Here is a 26060-nt window from a genome sequence, read left to right as displayed (position 1 = left end):
CTAAAATCATGGGCAAGTTACTTGACCTCTCTGAATCTTAGTCTCCTCAACTATAAAACAATGCTAATAAAACTAATAAAAGAATAGTTATGAACAAACAAACACATACAGAAGTGCCTGAAATAAAGTATGCATCTTGTAAGTGATTGTTCTTTCAGTGAGGGAAAGTTGTTCATAGCTTAGGAGTTCAAGACAAGGCAAAGGAGCCCCGGTGATCAAAGGGGTAAGAAGAAAACCAGAAGGTTGTTATGAAGGCTAAAAGGGCTAAGGAAGAGAAGCTAGCTGAAGCTCAAAAATCTTGAGGAGATGAAAAGACTGTTTAGTAATAGGTCATTGGATTTGGCCATTAAATTGGTACTGGTGACTCCAAAAGCAACTCTACCTAACGGTCAAATCTATATTACAAAGAGTCTTTGCACAGGTTTCTAGCTAAATCAACCTTTAGAAATTGACTTTGATAGTAATGTCTCCAGAAAGCTACCCCTGATGTGCATAGGTGATAAAATTAATAATGGCATGATGGTTAATTTTAGGTGTAAATGTGACTGGAAGGACACCTAGAGAGCTGGTAAAGCAATGCTCCTGGGTGTGTCTGGGGGTTGTCCACAGAGGAAACTGACGTGTTAGTAAGTGGAATGAGGGGGAATATCAGCCCTCAATGTGGGTGGGTACCATCTAATCAGCTGGGGGCCTGGATAGGACAAAAAGGCATAGAAAAGAAAAATTTGTTGTGTGTGTCTCTCTCTCCCCTGAAGCTGGGACAACCTTCTTCTTTTTGCCCTTGGATATCAGAACTCTGGCCTCTGAACTCTGGGACTTGCACCAGCAACTTAGGCCCTTAGCCTTGGACTGAGAGTTACATCATCAGCTTCCCTGCCCTGAGGCTTTTGGAGACTTGGGCTGAGCCATACCACTGACCTCCCTGGCATACCATGGGGTTTCTCAGCCTGCATAACTGCGTAAGCCAACATCCCTAATAAATCCCCTCTCATAGATCTATCTACCTATATATGACCTGAAGGTTCTGTCTCTCTGGATAAGGTAACCCTTCAATTGACTTAGAGAAAAACTTCCCATCATCACAGTACTTTCATGACACTATAGTGACTTCAGCACAAAATTTATTAATTTCATGCCATTTTATTCATCCATCCATGATATTACATGCCTCATATTGTGCTGGGTCCTGGAGTTCCAAAGGAGAAAAAGACACACTGCTCTTAAGACCATAGACTAATAAGGGAAGTGGGCTTTTAAACAGAAAACTACTATAATTCTTATAAGAAATACAGAGTTCAAAGGGGCAACTGAGGAAGCAAGAAGAATATTCTACCTGGAAAAGATAAGAATGGCTTCATAAATAAGGCCACAAATGGAACATGGAAGTGTAGAAGCTGAAATTTCTCAGGAGAAAAGATGGATATGTTAGACAAAAGGACATGGTTATGCAAATGCAATAAATTTGAAAGAAAACAGTTTCAGATGAGAAATTGGGTGACTGGAAAGGAGGTTGTCTTCATGGTTCCCAACTTCTTTGGCACCAGGGACCAGTTTTATGGAGGACAATTTTTCCATGGATGGGTGGTGGGGGGAGGGGCAAAGGTGAGGTGCAAAGCCCAGGAGGTGATGTGTGTGGCCCATTTCCTAAGAGGACACAGACTGGTACTGCTGATACTCGGTCTCAGCCCTGGGGTTGAGGACAGCAGAGCTTGAGTATTAGTTGATGAGATGGGAATATTAGGTTGGGGTAAGCATGCAAACTAACTATACCATACCAAAGTCAGAATTTTATTTATGGATAAGAGGCAATGGCCGTCTTTATGCAAGGGACAGATCGGATTAGTTTTTCTTTGTTGTTGTTGGAGATCAGAATATGCCACCCCAAAATATGCCATTCTGACACAAGTATTATTTGAGTTGAAGGCAACTGAGAAAAAGTAGACACAGGATGAGCTCTGTGCCCTCTGCCTATCTGCCTGAAAATATATAATAAATTCCCCTTGTGAAGGTAAGTCCCCTTACCCTATACCCATAACCACTTCCCATACCAGGAAGGGGATAACAACTTCATCAAACAAGATAGCACTGAGAAAGAGCCTATACAAACAAACCTTATTAACTAGCCATTATCTACCATTGGTTTCCCATATATTTGCCTTCCTACTATTTGTCACCCCAGAAGCCCAAAGTCCCTTTCCTTTGTCTTGTTACTTTTCTTTAAATTTATCTTCTTTTGTCCAAATGATACAGAAGTCTTCAAACACAGCCATGTCTTTGGGGGTTTTCCCTTCTTTCTAGGAAGTTTCCCTCACCACACTGCCCCCCCCACCACTCTGGGCCCCCCCCTGCCCCACCCACCTTTGTATGTAAAACTTTTAACATCAAATACATTTGTATGTCTTTTCTCCTGTTAATCTGTTAACAGTTTGGAAGACCCAGTCAGAGAACCCAAGAGTGTAAAGAAGAATTTTCCTCCACTCCAGTGTTTCGTTCCTTCAGTGATCTCTTACCAGACCTACCCCTCCTGGGGGTCGGCTGTGAAATCATCTTCTTTAATCTTATCCCTTAACAGAACTCTTCAATTCACATGTATTAAGTTAAATAAGTGAATTCTTGGGGGAAAGAAAAAGTAAGTTATATGCTAGTAGGTGGAAGATAATAACTGTATCCTCAAACATAGTTCAAAAATTGTTTTTTGAAGTGAATATAATGAAACATCTTTAAATAAACATGTTTGTAATATGTGAGGCCAACCACATTTTAAGAAGGATGAATGTCACATGTAGGTGTTTTCTCTTATTCTTATTTTCTAAAATGAAATTGAATGCAGAAAAAAAATACTAAATAAATTATTCAATAACCTACCTAACTGGACTCTCTATTTCTAATCTCTTCTCTTCTACCTGCTGCTATGATAATATTCTCATGTGACACTCTCATCTTCCTATACAGTGGGCTTTAGGAGCTACTTAATGCCTACAAAAGAAATCTCAAATTTTTTTTTTTTCAGTACAGCATTCAAGACTATACAATCTGGTGGCCTCAATGGATACCAGAGTTCTACCCTACCATCTTACTTAGACTAGTCTACCAGAAGTTTTCTAAACGTCTATTGCACTTTCCCTCATTTTTACCTTTGTTCACACAGTTCTCCAGCCTGAAGGCAATACAGCAGATACAGTATGGGTTTTAGAGCCAGGCAGACCTGGGTTCAGATTCCAACTTTACTCCGTATTTAGCTGTGTAATTGTGGGCAAATCTGAGCCTCAATTTCATTTGTAAGCACAGGTCAAGAGTATATATTAATACCTTAAAAAATTGATGGTGTCATTTTCAATTAAGATAGTACTTAGTATAACGCCTGGTTGGTACTTAATAGATGTAGGTTTGTTTATGGTCTTCTGTCTAGGCACTTCCTTTTCCTTTGTGGCTTTTTGAAATCCTTTATGTCTTTATAAAGCCCAGCTCAAAAGCCCACATCTTCATAAAGCCTTACATAATTCTCTATGTTAGAAGTAGTCTCTACCCTCTAGGATCAATCTTTTCAGGGATAATTCTCTTATAAGAATTTCATTCATGTTCATACCACTGTTATGTTTATTAATATTTGTGTTTATTAGGTTGCAAACCACCCAGATGCAGACAATATATTTTTATATTGTACCATTACTATTTGATGAATTAAAAACAGGTATAGTTGTCTAGTTATGTGGATCAGTATATAAAATGTTAAAGATGATGATAGCAACATTATTTACCAATTGATTACTTATTTTGTGCCACCTATTTTCTCAATACTTTCCATGTATTTTCTAATTTTATTCCACCATATTATGTGGAAGGTACTACTATTTTAATTTCATAGAAGAGGAAACTGACGCAAAGAAAGGTTAAGTAACTTGCCCAAAGCCTCACAGCTATCACTCAACGGCAACAGAAAGCAAACCTGGCAAATTGGCTCTAGCACTCTTTTTTTTTTTTTTTATTTCAGCTCATCATGGGGGTACATAAGTTCAGGTTATATACATTGTCCGTGTCCCGCCCATCCCCCTGAGTCAGAGCCTCAAGCGTGTCCATTCTCCAGACAGTGCGCCTGGCACTCACCATGTAGTCATACCTCCATCCCCTCCCCGCCCCCCCACCTCCCTGAGTCAGCATCTTCAAGCATGACCATTCCCCAGACGGTGCGCAACGCACTGATCATGTAGGCATACACCCATCCCCTCCCCCCACTCCCCATCTCAGTCTGATATCCCATTATATTAAGTGAAGTATCCAAAGAATGGAAAACCAAGCATCACATGTACTCACCAGAAAACTGGTTTCCCTGATCATCACCTAAAAGCACATCGGCGAAGGATACCAATTGGCTCTAGCACTCTTAATCAGAACATTACCCTAAGACAGCAGGTACAAAGGACACATGACCCATCCTTCACTCTTAAATGTTTAAAAGTACAACTATTCCAAATAAGGATCTCACAAAATTTCAGAAATATTTTCTCTCCGCAAACAACTTTATGGTCTGTGCCCTAAAACTAAGGAAGGCAAGTTCCTTGGAACTTTTACTGGGGAGGGGGAAGCCTAGAATATGATCTTTAAGCTCAGTCCCTCTTTCAAGTGGCAGAACACTATTAGTGACACTGAAAATGTAAAGTACACTGAAATACTATTCACATTGTCCTCCAAAAGCAGAAGCTGCAGCTGAAATGGCTAGTGAAAATTAATGTAAGCAGTTCTGCCTTCAACAGTTTGTCTATGTAGGCATTGAATTTTCTTTCTGAAGTGTCCACTAAGTTTAAACTGCATATCCATTTAAGCCCTTTAACAAGCATTTGGTAAAATGGAAATGGTAAATCACTCTACAACATACGATGTTTGCAAAGACAGTTCCCTAGAGGACAGAACAGTGAGGAAGGTCGCTCAATTTAATATCCTTCCTTAAATAGGAAAAGGAAGAAGTAAATAAAAATTTGAGTTAACTAGGCTTTAAACAAGGACAACTCACAATCTATATCTGTTAATTCCTTAATATTCTCTCCATAGAGCCTCCTGTCTTATTTGGACAAAGGCTTTCTCTTCATGAACACAGACGTCTTGTTTTCTCACTGCCAGAAAAGAGAGTGTTAATTTGCAGTGATAATTTTGTGTCACTGAAAATAAAAGACCATACCTGCCTTAAGCACTTTTTGTACCAAGATCATAAACATAAAAGTATGTGCTTTTGTTTCATTTTTTCTCTCTCTTTGGGGTAGGGTGAGAGGATGTTAATATTTGTATTCCAACTGCATTCTTAAAAGTAAAATGGCTTCTCTCCTCATGTAGGAGTTCATGGACTCTATTTATAGTCAAATCTGATTTTCACTCAGGATCCTGCAGCCACAGAACACTTTCAAATACATTTTCCCTTTTAGCTTTTCATTTTATGCATGATCTAAGGTTGAGTTATGAACATCTTCAGTTCTCTTGAGAAGAGATACAGATATAATATGCAGGGATCCTTGGAAGTTTTTCTTCAATCGATATTCTGTTAAGTGATATGACACTATTCAATTGTCCAATTTCATCACTTGTTTTTATTTCCTTCACATCATCCCAAAGCCTTTATGTATGTCCCCATGGTAACCACCAATTTAAATACAAAAGCGAGAAAATACTCAACGTGTTAACATTTTGTTGCTTCATCCTATTGAGTCACAGTCAATTTCCTAACATGCAGAATTATTCTTTTATTAAAACTTCTTTATTATAGATCTTTTTTAAAAATCAAATTTGTATTGTTTTTGTATCTCAGAATTAAATGCATTTCACTTTTGTGTGGGTTTGAGTCAGAGTGTTTATTTACCTTCATATAGACATAAATCTATGTTTGTTGCACACGGGCAGATATGAAAGCCCATATAATGATATTCAAGCACAGGTGTATTAGTCTATTTGCACTGCTATAAAGGAAATACCTGAGGCTTGGTAATTCATAAAGAAAAGTGATTTATTTGGCTCGCAATTCTCAGGCTGCACAAGAAGCATGGCACCAGCAACTGTCTCTGGTGAGGCTTTCAGGGAATTTCCAATCAAGGTGGAAGACAAAGCGGGACAACAACCATGTCACATGGTGAACGCAGGAGCAAGAGAGAGAGGTGGTGGTGCCAGGCTCTTTCAAACAACCAGCTTCTTTGTGAACTAATAAAGTAAGAACTTATTATCACAGGAGGGCACCACACCATTCAGGAGGGATCCACCTCCATGACCCCAAACACCTTCCACCAGGCACCACATTCAATACTTGGATCAAATTTCAACATGAGATTTAGAGGGGCCAAATAACCAAACCGTATCAATAGGTCCCAAGATGATCTTCGAAGGTTTTTAAATAAATGCCATTTGTAAGCCCAATAGGTTTTTTTTTAATCCCTGATCTTTCTTTCAGTATGTAGTTTTTCAGAATTGATTTGGGAAAAATATATGTAAATATGTTTAACAAAGAATGAGCACAAAACTAAAATCTATCAATAAGAGATCTTGCTTTTTATACTAAAATATCATAGTTAGCCCTCCCAGCACTCTATAAAGGAGCCAAGGTTGAGTGAATTAGTTTAGATGATTAGAAATAGAAAAGTATAGTCATAGTCTTTGATTAACAGAATGAATCTTTGTTTTACCAAAGTATATTACCTTTTTTACACTTTAATTTTTTTGATCCATTCAAACAAATATCTGCTCTCAAATTAACTAATGAGAGGAAATGATTTACATTGTTAATCAAAAGGAATTCTAGATTTGGAGGCTTATCCTATTTTCATTTCTGAAATTTTCAAGCTTTATAAGATCTTCTGAATGAACAATGGAAACATTTCTTACTCCAGATTTTTTATAATCATTCTAAGACAAGGTGGACCAGATCTTTTATGGCAAACTGATGCTGTTCCGGGTGCTGGATATTTCTTTTATCTTATGGCCAGATTTAAGAAAATGTAATAATAATTGGTTGAAGACATAAGTGCATATAAAATTCAAATTTTATCTTAAGGTAAAAGAACCTGATATGACTATGAATATAAATACAAAATACCAGCTCACTAATATTTACAATTGGAATCTGTCTCTAACAAATAAACATGAAAATCTGTAGTCTCTTAAAATAATTTGGTATAAACAGCTCCCCTCTCTGGAAAAATGGTCAAATATAGATATATATATGTTGGTCTAGTGAGTACAATTTCTTTGTAGAGCTTCTTCTAAGATGTTTTACCATTTTGAAAGGCTAAATAAATACTTCACCAACTTACTCTTTTCAAAGACTTCAAAATAGTATCATGTCAGTCACTTCAGAAAGATGTGTGTGTAGACAGACAGACAGACACACACACACACACACACACACACACACACACACACACAGAAGAAAGGGGAAAAAGATCTGCTTCCACTAAGACTGTACCTCCATCAAAATCACCAGATTCTATAACATTTTGTTTCCATCCTCTATTTTTTTTTTTCTGTTAAGACTTAATGTTTTTATTTGAGATCCAAAGGGACTTGTGTTCCCAATTAGAGTAAACATAACACAAGCTATTCTCAGGGGTGGATGTTAAAAAATTTTAACAACAGGTACAAGTACCAACCTATCATAAAAAACTGGTACAGCAAAACCATTACATATCTTACTGTCCTTGATTTTAGCATAAATTATTCCTTTGCCATAAAAGTAGTCATAGTTCCATTCAGTCTTAACAGTATAGACACAGTAAATACCCATGTTATAAAGGGGTTTAAAGTTTATATTGTGAGGATCAAAGTTTGAGCTCCTGCAAAACCTGAAATAGCAAAGGAGGCTGTTGTATTAATTAGTCGTATTGGTACAGTATATGAAATACTAATTTGCCTTTATATTCAGATAAGCCCACCTTTAATTAACATCATTAGCTCTGACTTGTTACATATGACTCCTATATTTATATATCTGGTTTGAGTAGAAGCCGACTGTCATCTACTATATTTTAGAGGAGTTTATGGAGGAGACAGCTTTAAGAGGCATATATCACATGGCAAGAAAACGGTAAGGAAACACACATCTAGTTCAATGCAAGAAGAAACTGAAAAGCATGGCAGCAAATAGACTCAAAAAACTAGGGGCACTGAAAACGATTTAAGAAAACAAGGAAAAGTACTATATATTTCTTGGCCTTGTTCAAGACATCCTAGAAAGTGACATAGGGGTCAGGCAGAGACACTTCTCAAATATGACTGTAAACGTAAGCTGAGCTAGTGTTGGTCATAAGGCATTTTTTCCTTTGAATTAACCTATATATTTGTGTTACTAATTTTTAGTCAAAGGTCATTAAGTGAAGGGTCTTAGATCTAGATTTGCATTTACCATGCAAAGAAACAGAGCCAAAGTGAATACTATGAGTAGAAAATTTTAAAATCATTCATTAAAATGAAGAACAGAGCAGACTAAGAACTTCTAAAGGACCTAGAAAAATAAGGCCACTCACTCAATAAATGTGATGCAAAAACTGCTCAGGGTAAGAAATATGTGATTTCAGAACCACAAACAAGGATCCTTACACAATTAGTTATAAATAAACCCAGCTATGACTTGCTTATAGCACACCTTGGTGCTGTGTATCAGACCACAGTGAATTAGAAACGCCACTGTAGCTCCCAGCCCTGTCCTTCCAATTTACAGCAGAACGTATACCATGAAAGACCAAGATTTCAAATTTAGTGCTAAGAAGTTAATACTTACTAACCAGCCTGAACTTTGGTTACAGACTTAAGAGATACATAAACTGTAATTTTGGAGAAATCACTTTTTTTTAATGAGAAACCAATTCTTAATGAGAAAAACTTCATGGAAGCTACCTGATTAGCTCTTTCCTATCTAAAATATTAAATGACCTTTACTGACAACCTTGGATTAGTTAAGCCAATGTGGCACCTTAAAAAATAATATTGCTACATTCATTCTACTTCCTGGCTACAGTTCCTTAAACATTAAACAACCAACCAAATAATAATACCTATTTTCAAAAATCATAAGATACCTCAAAAACCAGTTAATATGGATAAAGGAATTCCTTGGTTGTCTACTGTAAAAATAATACAGTACACTTAACCAGTAGAGATACTGAACGAACTGGCAAGGGAAGCAGTATTTAGAGTGACAGTTTTATTTATTTATTTTTTTTAGAGATGGGGTCTCACTCACTATATTGCCCAGGCTGGAGTGCAGTGGTGTGATCCCACTACTGATCAGCACAGGAGTTTTGACCTGTTCCGTTTCCAACCTGGGCCAGTACACCCTTCATTAGGCAACCTTGTGGTCCCCCACCCCGGGGAGGTCATCATATTGATGCCGAACTTAGTGCAGACACTGGATCGGCATAGCGCACTACAGCCCAGAACTCCTGGGCTCAAGCGATCCTTCTGCCTCAGCCTCCCGAGTAGCTGGATAGGCGCACACCACTGCGTCCGGCTAGAGTGATAGTTTTAAAGGATGTATGGAGGGGAACGATCGGACTTAGCCAGCTGTCCTAAGCCAGACAGAGACCTCCATGTTTATGTAGGATTGCTGCAATCTGTAGACAAAGACATTTTTCATTTGCCCACATGGTTGCTTCCTGCAGCTTCCATTTTTGGTGTACTTCATTATAAAGAAGCCTTTGTTATCCAGTCTTTTATACTACAATTTCCTAAATGTATCTTCAAATTCTCATTTAAATATACTTTAATGCATTCAAATAAGCTAAATTAAAAAATCAGAATCCAGATAATAGAAAAAGAACAATGAAAAAGGCACACTTAGCGTACAAAGTCAAAGTGATCTTTAGTCTGAGATAAAAGGTTGTAAAGAACAAGTATAAAAGGAAGAGGATTTAGATACACAAGAACACATACACTCACCACTCCCTCCTTCATTTTTAATGCTTTCCAAAGTCTTCTCATCAAGTGGCCTTAATCAACTTAATTATCCTTGCCACATAGCACTCAAATATTATCTCCGAACATCTTCAACTTGCATCACATGTCAGTATCTCTGGACCCTGGATAATCTCCTGAATAAAGCTTGAAAACAACGTGCTTACAATGACATATGACAAACAAAAATGACTATGTATTGCTGATTAATATTGGGAAGAGCCTCTGAGCACAGAACTAAACATTTCTAAGGGTGCTATTTGCAAATTTCCTACAGACTAGTTTGGCAAAGCTGTTTCCACAGTTCTATACTATTTTAGGGATACCATGTTACACAATAGAAAAAGCAATGGATTTAAGACATGGAGACCTGGACTTGCATTTTGATTCTGCCACAGTACTGCCTATCCTTTTAGCTCTTAGAGACTCAATTTCTTCAAATATAAAACAGATACTCTCAGGTGGAGTCTTTATGAATATTTAAAGGAAACACAGTAGAGCACTGCTGGGGTTCTGGACACACTATCCTAAAATATGGCACCTTGATATTTGAGAAAAAAAACAAAAAACAAAACAAAACAAAAAAAACCCAAAAACAGCTGCAGCAGTTAAGGTCTATCATTCTCCTTGAAAGAATTCTCTGACCTTCCTCTGAAACAGATCATTCAACCCTAATTCCAGAGGTACCCACCCTATACCTAGAAGAAAGGAATGTCCTTATCTCTGGAGATAACTGGGAACAATCTGAACAAACAGGCCTTGCTAAATTGCCCCAGTTTATTACCATCAGATCACACCCTTCTGTCATCTAATCATATTTCCCCATGACTGTCCACCTCTTAATCAAATCTAAGCATAAAACTATACAAATTGACCTGTTTTGGGGGATCTTCAATTCTGAAGGCTTTGGTGTCAGTAAAACTATTAAGTAAATCTGCATGTTTTTATCTTATTAATCTGTTTTGTTATAGGGGTCTCAGTCATGAACCTAGAAATGGGTGAGAAAAGAAATCTTTTTCCCCTATAACATCTAACGAAAAATTTATATTGGTATATTAATTATTATGTAATACAAACCAAACAAATAAATGGTAGCTATTCTTCTGTAACCTTAATTTCTTAATTTCTTTACAATTAAGGGGCAGTTATCGCAAGCAAAGAGTATTAGCATCAATCATAGTGTATTATTCTAATTGGCATATTTATAATCTTATGAAATTGATTGAAAAATATAAAGTAGACTCTCCAGGTTAGGTAGGCTTAAATTTTATTTTAACAGTATTTAGCTATTTCCTAGAAAATTAAGTAGCTCTTACTCTGGTAGCTGCTGGTATTTATTTAGAAGCAGGAATGGGAATAGTATGGAACAATGAAGAACCTTTCTTAATGAAGTAGATGAACTGTGCCAGAAAACAGAAATACGGCTGGACAAGTAGGCATTATATCAGATTGTTGAAAATCTTGAATGCAATGGTACAGATGTGATCCTAAGTGCAAACACATGAGGTGAGAGGAATAGAGAGGTTAAGAGGAGTAGATACAGGAATGACACAACTATACCTGTGATTACTCTATGCTTATTATCTACAGTTACATGTAAATGCTGAATTTGAAAGAAACTTTTCAGACTTGGGGTCATCTAAAGACAACAAGCATGTTTGACATTATCGGAATGTCTTTGTATAAATATGAAGGACATCTGTCAGGAATGCATAAAGGCAGACAGACTGAAGGGGACACAAAGCTGCTGAAGTCATCTGAGAGGTGGTGGTGGGGGGAAAGAACAGGAATGAGGAGATTAAAAGCAAGAATGAAAAGACAAATACAGGAGAAATATCGAAAAAAAATTTATTTATTTATTTATTTTTGAGACAGTCTTGCTCTGTTGCCTGGGCTAGAGTGCCGTGGCGTCAACCTAGCTCACAGCAACCTCAAACTCCTGGGCTCAAGCGATCCTCCTTCCACAGCCTCCGAAGTAGCTGGGACTACAGGTGTGCACCACTACTCCTGGCTAATTTTTTCTATTTTCAGTAGAGACAGGATCTCACTTTTGCTCAGGCTGGTCTCGAACTTCAGGCTGAGCTCAAGAGATCCTCCTGCCTTGGCCTCCCAGAGTGCTAGGATTACAGGTGTGAGCCACCCTGCCCAGCTTTAATTTTTTTTTTTTTTTTTGGCCTTGAGACAGGGTCTCACCCTGTCACTCAGGTTGGAGTACAGTGGCCTCTTCATAGCTCACTGCAGCCTTGAACTCCTGGGCTCAAGCAATCCTCCTGCCTCAGCCTCCCCGGTAGCTGGGACTACGGGTGCACGACACCACACCTGGCCAATTTTTCTATTTTTTGTAGAAATGGGGTCTCACTCTTGCTCAACCTAGCCTCAAGCTATCCTTCTGCCTTGGCCTCCCAAAGTGCTGGGATTACAGCTGTGAACCACCACGCCTGGTCCATTAGTTATATTTGATGGATGAATTTAGAGTTAATATGACATTTGAACAAAGGCTAAATAAAACTAAAAGCGAAAACCCCAATAAACCTCTAAGTTATTACCCTTAAGAAGTGATCCTTTTCTCCAAATCCCTAAAATAATTATTTGGAAAGGACAGAATGAAAAGTAAAAGAGAAATGAGAAAGAAGTAAAAGTATGAATTTAATTTGTAAAGAACAATTAGACGCTGGTTAAAATAAGTGGTTTTCTTTATTCCAGGATGACTGAGAACCTGTTTTAAAATAGTGAATACTCTGATGGAGAATGATAGATGGGCTTTTCCTTTCGGTAACACCACTGAGATGCCCATAAGGGATCTGAGAATTTGTTTTGCTAACAAGGAAATTTCATGCTTTCTATTAGTAAAGGAAAATTAAGTTGTAAGATCTTAAAAATCCAGTGACATGCAAAAGGTATATAACTAGAATATCTTAACACTTTAAAAACACAAAATTGTGAGGAAATGAAAATATCTGTTATAAACAGGGACTCCTATTAAACTCTGAAGTTGCAAGACTAACTTATTATTAATAGCTGGGAAAGGTATAATTCTTTTATTTTATTCTGTTCATAATACAAAACTGTTTATAAGTATAAATACCCATATAAGTCTCTATATATGAATTATCCATTCTTACTAGTTGACATTTAGGTTCAATCTGTAACACTACAGTACAGTATAGTACTCCATTAGTACAAACATTAAGGATGATCATGTGAATTACAGATTTGGTTGGTTAGCAAAACATGGTAAGAAAAGGGAATATCAGTACTACCTGTGAAACTTAAATTATTCTTGGCTGCTAAAAAGAAAGATTATATACATTCAGTTACACAATTCAAATTTGACAAGTATTTAGATAAAAGTTAGACATAAAATATTTTATTTCTTATTTATCAGGTGATAACACTACCATAAACTCCATGGAGATTTTTATTTTGAGAATTATAAGTCTTCCTAGCAAAGTTTTTAAAAATAAAATGATAAACTCTTATATCTCCTAAAATAAGCCAATCTTTGGAATGTTGTAAGAAATAAAAGAACACTAAAAGTAAAGCCAACTACTACTATTTTTCTTTCCCAATCTCTAGAAAGCAACTTAAAAGATATTGAAAGGACAGCCTTGCTAATAAGCTATCTAACAGAGAAAAAATAAACTAACCAAAAGAAAAAAAAGGAGAAAACTCACAGGACATAATTGCCCTTTTAAAGAGGGAAAGATCACAGTACACAACTTGCCCCTTTGTTTGACTAACCTCCTGTGGCTTCACTCATCTTTAAGATTAACCACCTGTGGCTTAACTCGTCCTCTCTAAGAGTTTGTTTTTACAGCACTTGAAAAGAACTGAGCAGACAGAAGGAAGATGATGCTCCCCCAGCTCCCACCAGACCATTCCAAGGACCCTGATAAAGCCAGCCTCACAGAAAAGAGGAAAAACAGTAGCTGCCTCTTGCTAATAGCTGGCAGCAATAACTATTTTTTTTTCCTTTTCCTTGTATCCCAATACAAACCTCTGAACCCTTTACCCTCAGGGCCAACACTTCTTTCTTTCCTGCCGTTCCCTTCCCTCCCTTGGGAATCAAAATAAATTTTTCTTTAAAACTAATCGTCGTGTCCAGAATTCTTTCTTAGCTCATGCTACAAGTTCCCACCCTGACAGATACACATGGTGAGTCACAAAGTCACTGCTTTAGGTACTTGGGATTTAAAACAATAAATTAACAAAAGGGAACTGAATCTTGAAGTTAGCTTTACTTTCTATATACTCTATTCCTAAAGATTCCTACTTTTATCAGGAAGCCAAAGAACTTGGAGAAAAATAAAAGCATGACCAACTGCCTATTTAATTCCCTGACATGTGTAAACATTTTTGTCATTTAAACCAAAAGATTTAGATTCATTTTCTGCGTTCATATTTGTCTTTTGGTTGGCTATCACAGTTAAAATAAAGAATCTATCTTTTCATCCCCATCAATCTGCTCATCTATAGTTAAAAAAAGACTAATGTAAACAGGCACAAAATTAAATGGCTTCTCTACAGCGATTATAATAGATTCACTTTTCTTTAATCTACATAATCAAATTATTCCAATGCAGTAATAACTTTTCTATTGTCCTGGCAATAGCCAATGTCAACTCCTGATGGCTTTATTTGGAAAAATGCTGAATAAAATAGGATTTAAGAAATGATGGAGTAAGAGATATAAAAGGCACAAATGCCATAATGATCACATTAATACAGGAGAATGTCATGAGAACAATAGTGGTTAACATGAGAGTGTAGAAGTGAAATCCAAAAAATATGTTTCTTTTCCTCGGATAGGATACAAGTTTAAATTAGCAGGAAATATTTTTTTCTTAAACAACTTTCATCTATTTTCTAAGCAAAAAAAAATTATTTTTGCTTAGCTAATTCTGCTTTAAGTATTTGTTAAATACATTTTTATTCAATGTGAAAATAATAATCATGTTATTCCATTATGTACACTTCAGCATATTCAACCAATTTGAATAGTATTCATTAAAAACTTTTAAGTTAAAGAAATGATATCCAATATTCGATTTTCCTTCTTTCCACTATTACCATGGAAATTTAAAAAAACTATCAAAAAATAAACACTTAGGAACCAAACTCAAACCCTTTCCCATCTCAAAATATTTTGGATGCTTTTAAGCACATTGGGGTAATAATAAAAATGATTGTTGGACTAATGGTGTAATTCAGAATGCACTCTCAAATTAATATTTTTCTTCCCTTAAAAAAGGCAGAATAAAAAAAAATGTAGCTTCAAAATTTGTGTCTATTCTATGCTTCAAGATTGGCATAGGTAGAAGAATAAAAAATATTTTTAAAAAAGGATTTAAGGAGGAAAAAGGATAAAGAATCATTCTAAGATAGGTCAAATTCTATTACAGAAATATAAAAATGACAACGATGAAATATTTTAAATGTCAACTAGCAGACCCTAAAAATCATATTTTGTTGATATCACTACAATATTCAACATAGAAGATCTAATGCAACAAATGTTTCCCAGAGGCTGTCCACAACAGTAGTGGATATTAAAGGTTAAGGAAAATTCATGTAATTTACTTAGAGAAAAAAAAAAAAAAAGTTAACAGGTTTACCTCAGTTTTCCACCATCTTTTGTTGTCTCCCTTTTCTACTTCCCCACCCCAGTCTAGTCTGGACACTAGAGTGGGGAAGAGTGGGGCACTGAGGAGGAGATGGAAGTCCTCCTGGAAGTCAGGGTCCACGATTAGAATCTTTTCCTTCCACTCCCAAGACAAATAAGAGTTCATTCAGGTTGCCCTCTTCCAGTCAGGAAAATTTTCTAAAGTGTTATAAACCACCCAACTAGAAGAAAGAAGAAAGGAAAGGAAAGGAAAGGAAAGATAAAGGGAAAAGAGAAATAGAGTTGAAGGAGGGAAGAAAAAAGAGAAGAAGCTCCTATGTTGTCTTCTCAGTGTTTACTGAGGAATTCAGGGTAAGAAATAGCTTATAAGTGTGGGAAGTAAATATATTTTAAGGGTACTATTTTTTAAGAACAAAAATAAAAAAGATCATATCTTACTTTTTTGGTTTGTGTTTCTTCCTCAAGTGGGTGAGGGAGTAGCAAAATCTAACAGACATTAGATATTCATAATTACAATTATTCCCTCTAGCAGATGCTTAAGAACCATTTAAGTCACTTGGTTACTACTTATAACAAACCTCTTCCCAGTGGTAACATGATTCATCTATTCTCAAACTTGATTGTTCATATCATTTCCCAGGGAGACCTGGGGAACTTTTCAAAATACAGATCTATATCCTCCCCCCTCTCTCCCCTGAAATATGTATGCACAGGTCTGAAAATAGAATTGTTTGTTAATTGTTTTTGAAAGAGCTCCAGGTGATTATGATAATCAATCAGGTTTGAGAATCACTGGAATAAATAAATTTTATTATAGATGCCTGTTGCACTTTAATGGAAGCAGACTGGCTTACAGTATTGCATGGCTTCTCAAATGTGCTTTACTTCCCTAATTTAGCGCAATATGATGCTTCACACACACAAAAATGTTTACTAAGAACATTTTTTCTTAGTAAAGAAAAAAGGCGCTCCGAGATCAGAAGATGGCGGAGTGGAGGTGACCTCCTGGAATTGTGCTCCCAGAGAGGAAGGCATGGATCTCCACCTGCCACAACGCTAGACGATTGCTTCTCCACAGGAACGGCGGTGTGAACCCACGGAGAATCACCGTGGGACACGGGGAACAGGAAAAAACAGAGGCGAGTGAGAAATCAGACCGAGATAATTTGGAGAGTGCGGGACGGAAAACAGACAGCGGAGTGCGGGACGGCCGTGCCTGCCTCACCGGCGAGTGGGGCGGGTGCAGCCCCACAGCAGAGCGGCTTGATCTCCCCACTGACCCCCACATCCACTCGGTCAGGGATCTGGCTGAAATTGGTGCAGAATCACCGCGGGAGACGTGGAGCTCCGAGGACAGGTGACATAGGCGGGAGAGAGCTTGGACTCGGGCGGGTCTCCGTGGTGCCCTATCTCTTAAAGGGACAGACGCGGACCTGCACCGAGGCGAGGGGCCGCGAGCGTGAAATATTAAAGAGGGACTTTTTTGCTTTTCTATTCCCGTACGGCAGCTCTCCGGTTGGGGAGCCGCTGTGGGCCCTGGCGCCTGCCGAGCTCTGAACGCTCTCCCCTGGCGCCTGCGACCGACGGACGCGCAGTAGCCATCTCGGTTCCCACAGCTAAGCGGAAAGGACCTTGAACTCTGGCAGGCCTCCGCGGTGCCGGAGCCCTATCTCTTAAAGGGACAGACGCGGACCTGCACCGAGGCGAGGGGCCGCGAGCGTGAAATATTAAAGCGGGACATTTTTGCTTTTCTCTTCCCGTACGGCAGCTCTCTGGCTGGGGAGCTGCTGTGGGCCCTGGCGCCTGCCGAGCTCTGAACGCTTTCCCCTGGCGCCTGCGACCGACGGACGCGCGGTGGCCATCTCGGTTCCCACAGCTAAGCGGAAAGGACCTTGAACTCTGGCAGGCCTCTGCGGTGCCGGAGCCCTATCTCTTAAAGGGACAGAAGCAGACCTGCACCGAGGCGAGGGGCCCCGAGCCTGAAATATTAAAGTGGGATTTTTTTTTTCTTTTTTTTCTTTTTATCTCTCTCTTTCTTTCTTTCTTTCTTTCTCTTTTCTTTCTTGTTTTCTCTTTCTTCTTCTTGTTATTCATATTGTTTCTCTTTTTTTTTTTTCTTTTCTTTTTTCCTTTCTTTTTCTTTTCTTCTTTCCGGTGTCCCTCCAGCCCAGGAGCTACTGTAAACTCCTGAGTGCTCCAGACCCCCAGCTGTGATTCCTATCGGACCCTGAAAATTACCCCCCAGTGCCAGTGATCTGCGGGTGGGCAGGAACAATTGTGCGGGCCAAGGTCTAACTGCTGCAGAGCCATAGGGTGCCAGGCGACTCCTCAGGAGGCTCCATCCCCTGATCCATAGACCCTCTCCAGGTCCCCTTCCCAGGTGTGAACACTGAGTGCTTCCCTAAACGCAAGAGTGTGGAGCCCGGACCTTGGGAACACTGGGACAGGGTAGACCTTTGCCCGTGGGAGCTGCAGCAGCTGGGGCACTGAGGGAGTGAGGGCACTGCCTCCTCGGCCTAGCCAGTGTCTTTCCTGCTGAAGGAGACAGAAACCACACATCCAGAGGAAGAACCAAAAAGCCAGGGGGAGGGAAAAAAAAAAGAAAAAGAGAGGGAGAAGAGGCTTTCTGCTTGCAAATCGTGTGAATCCTGCCTACTAACTGAAAGTCCGCAACACAATGATTTAACTTGCCAAACTGGTCTTAGGTCAAGCCAACCCTCTGGGGGTGGACCCATCAGAAGCAGTCCCCCAACTGAGATAGAAAAAAGAAACTCTAAACAGCACACAACAGTCTCCCCCTATAGATAAAGGAAGCAACATTCCTAGACTGTTCCATAGCCTAAGAACAGAGTACAAGACGTGCTGTTAACTAGACTAAAGCTGTGAGAAAAGATCTAACGATAGAGCCAGATGGGAAGGGCTGAGCGGAAAAATATGGGGAGCACAAAAAACCAAACGGAAACCTCGCCCCCAAAGAGAAATACCAACTCTCCTCCAATTGGCACAAGCCAGTTTCAGAATACCAATATGTTACCAGAAGAATTTCAGTCTTGGGTTATAAATAAGCTGAATGATATACAAGAAAAAATTGATATCCACCGCAAAGAAACCGCAAAAAAATTCCAGGATTTGGAAGAAAAATTCACTAAAGAAATAGACGTATTGAAAAAAAACCAAACTGAACTCCTAGAAATGAGGGATTTATTCAGGGAGCTACAAAACACAGTGGAAAGTCTCAAGAACAGGGTAGATCAAATAGAAGACAGAATCTCAGAAATCGAAGATAACTCTTTCCAATTAAATAAGACAGTCACAGAGATAGAGCAAAGAAATAAGAAAAAAGACCAGAGTCTTCAAGAAATGTGGGATTATGTGAAGAAACCTAACGTGAGAGTTATAGGCATCCCTGAAGGTGAAGAAGATAATAAGCAAGGGCTGGATAAACTATTTGAAGACATAATAGAAGAAAATTTCCCAGGCCTTGCTAAAACTTTAGATATACAGGTTCAAGAAGCTCAAAGAACCCCTGGTAGATTCATAGCAAATAGGAAAACACCACGCCACGTAGTCGTCAGACTGACCAAAATATCCACTAAAGAGACCCTTCTTCGAGCTGTAAGGAGAAAGAAACAAGTAACATACAAAGGGAGGCCCATTAGAATTACGCCAGATTTCTCAACTGAAACTTTACAAGCAAGAAGAAGTTGGGGCCCCTTTCTCACTCTTCTGAAACAGAATAATGCCCAGCCTAGAATCTTGTACCCAGCTAAGCTAAGCTTTCTATATGAAGGAGAAATTAAGACATTCTCGGATAAACAAGGACTGAGGGAATTCACCAAGACAAGGCCACCCCTCCAAGAAGTACTCAAAAGAGAGTTACACATGGATCATCACAACAAAGACCCACGAATGTAAAACCACCCAAGAGCTAAAGATCAAATTCTAGCCACCACAATGGCTCAAGAGAGAAAACATAGCAATGAAGTTCTACCCAATAAGATAAACAGAAATCTATCCCAATTATCAGTTCTCTCACTAAATGTCAATGGCCTGAATTCCCCACTCAAGAGACATAGACTGGGCCAATGGATAAAAAAACACAAACCAAGTGTCTGCTGCCTTCAGGAAACTCACTTAACCGGCAAAGATGCATTTAGACTGAAAATAAAAGGATGGAACCTGATATTTCAAGCAAATGGTAGCCAAAAGAAAGCTGGTGTGGCAGTTTTAATTTCCAATAACTTAGTCTTCAAACCAACAAAAGTAATAAAAGACAAAGACGGTTACTACATACTGGTGAAAGGCACAATTCAACAAGAAGACATAACCATACTTAATATATATGCACCCAATCTAGGTGCACCCAGATTCATAAAGCAAATCCTACTCGATCTAAACCAAATCATAGGCAACAACACTTTAATAGTTGGAGATTTTAATACCCCACTGACAGCACAGGACAGATCCTCCAAGCAGAAAATAAGTAAAGACATAGTAGACTTAAACAGAATGCTAGAACAAATGGGCCTGACTGACATCTACAGGACATTCTACCCGAAAACCACTGAATATACATTCTTCTCATCAGCTCACGGGACATTCTCTAAGATTGACCATATCCTAGGTCATAAAGCAAGTCTTAAAAAAATTAAAAAAATAGAAATCATACCCTGCATCTTCTCAGATCACAATGGAATAAAAATAATAATGAACCTTAACAGGAACTCTCATTCCTACGCAAAGTCATGGAAGCTAAACAACCTTCTCCTGAATAACAATTTTGTAAAGGAAGAAATTAAGTCAGAAATCAAAACATTCTTTGAATTAAATGACAAAGGTGACACAACTTATCAAAATCTATGGGATGCAGCTAAAGCAGTCCTGAGAGGAAAATTCATTTCCATAAATGCCTATTTCAAAAAGACAGACAATTTACAACTAGACAACTTAATGAATAGACTCAAAGAGCTGGAGAAAGAAGAACAGACTGACCCCAAACCCAGCAGAAGGCGAGAAATTATTAAGATCAAATCAGAATTAAATGAAAAAGACAACAAAAATACTATAAGGGAAATTAATAAAACAAAAAGTTGGTTCTTTGAAAAGATAAATAAAATAGACACACCACTGGCTAGACTAACCAAGAGCAGAAAAGAAAAATCTTTAATAACTTCCATCAGGAACATGAAAGGAGAAATCACAACCGAAGCCACAGAGATACCTGACATTATCTATGAATATTACAAAAATCTTTATGCACACAAATTGGAGAATGAGGAGGAAATGGACAAATTTTTAGAATCACACAGCCTTCCCAAGCTCAATCAGGAAGAAATAGAATTCCTGAATAGACCAATATCAACAACTGAAATTGAAACAGCAATAAAAAACCTTCCCAAAAAGAAAAGCCCTGGTCCAGATGGGTTCACACCTGAATTTTACCATACATACAAAGATGAACTGGTGCCCATCCTACATAAACTATTCTTCAATATTGAGAAGGATGGAATTCTCCCCAACACATTCTACCACGCCAATATTACATTAATACCAAAACCAGGAAAGGATGCAACAAAAAAAGAAAACTACAGACCAATTTCTCTCATGAACGTAGACGCAAAAATCCTCAATAAAATCCTAGCAAATCGTATCCAAGTGCTGATTAAAAAAATAATTCATCATGACCAAGTAGGCTTCATCCCAGAGATGCAGGGGTGGTTTAACATACGAAAATCTATAAATGTAATTAACCACGTAAATAGAAGCAAAAATAAAGACCATATGATCCTCTCAATAGATGCAGAAAAAGCATTTGACAAAATTCAACACCCTTTTATGATAAAAACACTTAACAACATAGGCATAAATGGGACCTACCTAAAAATAATACAAGCCATATATGACAAACCCACAGCCAACATCATACTGAATGGGGAAAAACTGAAAGCATTCCCACTCAGAACTGGAACCAGACAAGGCTGCCCACTGTCCCCATTACTTTTCAACATAGTATTGGAAGTCCTTGCGAGAGCTATCAGACAAGAGAGCAGAATCAAAGGTGTCCAAATAGGGACAGAAGAGATCAAACTCTCACTCTTTGCTGATGACATGATGTTGTATCTGGAAAACCCCAAGGACTCAACCAAGAGACTCCTGGAATTAATTAACGAATTCAGTAATGTCTCAGGTTACAAAGTCAATACACACAAATCAGAGGCATTCATATATGCCAATACCATTCAATCGGAGAACCAAATTAAGGACTCAATACCTTTCAAAATAGCAACAAAGAAAATAAAATATCTAGGAATATATTTAACTAAAGAGGTAAAGGACCTCTATAAAGAGAACTATGAAACGCTAAGGAAGGAAATTGCAGAACACGTAAATAAGTGGAAATCCATACCATGCTCATGGATTGGAAGAATTAACATCGTTAAAATGTCTATACTACCCAAAGTAATCTATAGATTCAATGCAATTCCTATTAAAATACCAACATCATTTTTCACAGATTTAGAAAAAATAATTATACACTTTGTATGGAATCAGAGAAGACCCCGTATAGCAAAAGCAATCTTAAGCAATAAAAACAAAATGGGAGGTATTGATTTGCCAGACTTCAAACTATACTACAAAGCTGTGGTTCTTAAAACTGCTTGGTATTGGCACAAGGGCAGGGACACAGACCAGTGGAACAGAACAGAAAACCCAAATATAAAATCATCCTCATATAACTATCTAATCTTTGACAAAATAGACAAAAACATACTCTGGGGACAAGAGTCCCTATTCAATAAATGGTGCTGGGAAAACTGGATAGCCACATGTAGAAGACTGAAACAGGACCCACAGATTTCACCTCTCACAAAAATTAAATCACGGTGGATAACAGATTTAAACCTTAAATGGGAAACAATTAGAATTCTAGAAGAAAATGTAGGAAAGACTCTTACAGACATTGGTCTAGGCAAAGAATTTATGAAGAAAACCCCTAAGGCAATCGCAGCAACAACAAAAATAAACGACTGGGACCTGATTAAATTAAAAAGCTTCTGCACAGCCAAAGAAATAGTCATGAAAATAAACAGACAGCCTACAGAATGGGAAAAAATTTTCGCATACTACACATCAGATAAAAGACTGATAACAAGAATCTATTTAGAACTCAGGAAAATCAGCAGGAAAAAATCAAACAATCCTATCAAAAAATGGGCAAAGGACATGAATAGAAATTTTTCAAAAGAAGACATAAGAATGGCCAAAAAACATATCAAAAAATGCTCAACATCCCTAATCATCAGGGAAATGCAAATCAAAACCACAATGAGATACCACTTAACTCCGGTGAGAATGGCCTTTATCAAAAAATCCCAAAACAACACATGTTGGCGTGGATGCGGAGAGACAGGAACACTCATACACTGCTGGTGGGAATGCAAACTAGTGCAACCCCTATGGAAAGCAATATGGAGATACCTTAAGCAGATTCAAGTAGACCTACCATTTGATCCAGCAATCCCATTATTGGGCATATACCCAGAAGAACAAAAGTCATTCTTTAACAAAAACACCTGTACCCGAATGTTTATAGCAGCACAATTTACAATCGCAAGGATGTGGAAACAACCCAAGTGCCCATCAATCCACGAATGGATTAGTAAACTGTGGTATATGTATACCATGGAGTACTACTCAGCTATAAGAAATAACAATGATACGACATCTCTTTGGTTCTCCTGGAGAGAGCTGGAACCCATTATACTAAGTGAAGTATCCAAAGAATGGAAAAACAAGCATCACATGTACTCACCAGAAAACTGGTTTCCCTGATCATCACCTAAATGTACATCAGGGAAGGATACCAATTGGATATCAGACTGGGATGGGGGGTGGGGGGAGGGGATGGGTGTATGCCTACATGATGAGTGCGTTGCACACCCTCTGGGGAATGGTCATGCTTGAAGGTGCAGACCCGGGGAGGTGGGGGGGGGAGGGGATGGAGGTATGACTACATGATGAGTGCCAGGTGCACTGTCGGGAGAATGAGAACGGATGCGCTTGGGACTCTGACTCGGGGGGATGGGTGGGACATGGAAAATGTATATAACCTAAACTTATGTACCCCCATGATGAGCTGAAATAAAAAAAATATATATATAAAAAAAAAAAAAAAAAAAAAAAAAAAAAAGAAAAAAGGCGCATATTTCTGAGATGCAACTTACATAAACTGGAAAAACAGATGTCTTTTTGAGAGAGGAATGAATTGTGAAATAGTGCTAATGTGATATTGAAGGGAAGGAGGAACATAAATTTAACAAAAATATTAAACCAATAGTAAATGCCAATTTCCCTGTGGCTGCATAGATTTAAAAATTTTTGCTGCTTTTGAACACAGACAAAATAGGTTGCAGATTATATCTCAAGGAGCAAAGCAGTAATTCTGAAATAATTATATAGGTACGTATAAATGGTTCATGTCAGAAAAACTACTTTTCTTAAAACTGATATAGTCTTGATATTACCGCTGAGTTTTCAAGTGAGCCTATTAGACATTAGAAGTATCTCCCACTTCTACTTCAGCACTTCTTTGGTTTGAATTAATATTTAATTAATTATACAACAAACAAAATAAAGGCTAAACTTGAAGGGTATTATTCATTACAAAAATTATTAATTTCGCACTATGTGTAAACAAGTTGCATAATGCTAGGGGTAATTAAAAAATGAATGATGCTAATAGCAAATACATGCATAGCTCTTACCGTGTATCAGAAACTACTCTAAACCACCCTAAGAGATAGATGGCTATTACCATCAGCATTTTGTAAAGGAAGACACCAAAGCACTGGGTGGTTAAGGAACTTGAGCAAGGTGGCAGAGCTGGTAAGTGAGGAATCTGAGATTTGAACCCAGGTAACCTGGCTCCAAAGTCTGTGTTCTTAATCAAAATACTGTAATATCTCTTTTCAAGGAGTTTGCAGGTTAGCAGGAGACACAAATAACAGTACATGAACACAAATAACAGTACAAGGCAAAATATTAATTCATTCAGCAAACATTTTTAAAGGCTAGGACTCAAGGGAAATTTAGGCAAAGAAAAGAAGATCTGCTTAACACAAAGTTTTACACACTTCAGAACAGTGTATCATTATATAACACAAAAGTTTTATTCATTAGAAATAAGAATAGAAAGAATAAATTTCATGATATGACTGAAAACAAAGGTGCTCTCTCATGTAATATAGTCATAACTTTGCATAGGAAAGAGTGATAATACAGTTGATAGGTTCCCAAGCCCAGTTTTGTTGCACTTGGTTTCAAGGGAGGGAAATTGGGAAAATTATCATCGTGACCCCCTCCACACATACTCTAGAGTTACAAGAACTTTTAATATGATTCTTCATGTCTCAAACCACAATAGGAAATGTTCGCCCTTAATGACCAATGCTTTTTCTGAGTATAGAGTGTACTGTTTTGTACACTTCTGAGGAGAAAGGAGTAATAAATGTCCTTTACAAGTACTGTCTTATACCGTTAGCTCTTCCATTTAGAATTGGTGACTAGGTAAATACGTATGGTGTGGTTCAGAGCTGATAAAATAATAAGTGTACCTGCAGCCTCAGAAGTACTGTGGATTCAGGATCTGCCCTCAACAAAAATACGATATTTCCCTTTACACAGGCATGATCACATAGGAACAAATATTAACACATTCATTTGTATACTTGACACACTTTATATTTCATTCTAATAGTTTCAGATAAGAGCCCCGACAAAGAAAAATCCACAGACATAGAACATACATAATACCTTCTCCCTAACTCCAATCTCTAAATCAATCAATTTTAGTAAAAATGATATGGCCTTTATCTGGAATCTTTTTCATTCTTCCTTAAGAATAACCTTTAAGGTTTTCTTTACTGTATGTCTGCTGATGGTAAATTCTTCAGATTTATTAATCTAAAAATGTCTTTATTTTACCTGTGTCTTTAGAGATTTTCACTAGATGTAGAATTCTAGGTTGGCAAGTATTTTCCTTTTACACAAAATATCTGGTTTCACTGTCTTCTGGCTTCCATTGTTTCACTGAGAAATTGGCTATCAGTCTAATTGACAATATCTTCTCTCTGCCTCCTTTTAAGAATCTCTCTTTGGGAGAAAAGACAATCTCTTCAATAAATGGCATTGGGACAAATGAATATCCATATGCAGAAACATATAATTGAATCCTTATCTCACACCATGTAAAAAATCAACTCAAAACAATTAAAGACTTAAACATAAGGCCTGAAACTGTAAAACTACTAGAAGAAAACAAAGGAAAAGCTCCATGACATTGGTCTGGGCAATTTTTTTGATACGATCCTAAAAGCACAGGCAACAAAATAAAAAATAAACAAACAAGACGGCATCAAACTAAAAAGCTTCTGCACGAGAACAGAAACAACAGAGTGAAGAGACAATATATGGGATTGAGAGAAAATATGTGCAAACCATACAACAGTTAGGGAGT

General features: G+C 37.8%; 1 protein-coding gene and 1 non-coding gene across 5 annotated transcripts in view; both read right to left on the bottom strand.

The window, feature by feature from the left end:
- The window catches only part of COP1 (COP1 E3 ubiquitin ligase), a 245271-nt gene that overhangs the window by 13698 nt on the left and 205513 nt on the right, over positions 1–26060 (bottom strand). The window lies entirely within an intron of this gene.
- On the bottom strand, positions 9499–9637 carry LOC123636297. Its single transcript, XR_006734487.1, has one exon. It is a non-coding gene; the product is annotated as a small Cajal body-specific RNA 3 (non-coding RNA).

This window comes from Lemur catta, chromosome 3, assembly GCF_020740605.2.
Source record: "Lemur catta isolate mLemCat1 chromosome 3, mLemCat1.pri, whole genome shotgun sequence".
In the NCBI taxonomy this organism is placed as follows: Eukaryota; Metazoa; Chordata; class Mammalia; order Primates; family Lemuridae; genus Lemur; species Lemur catta.
Note: the sequence above shows the minus strand (reverse complement) of the source record. Positions and strands in the feature narration are given on the sequence as shown.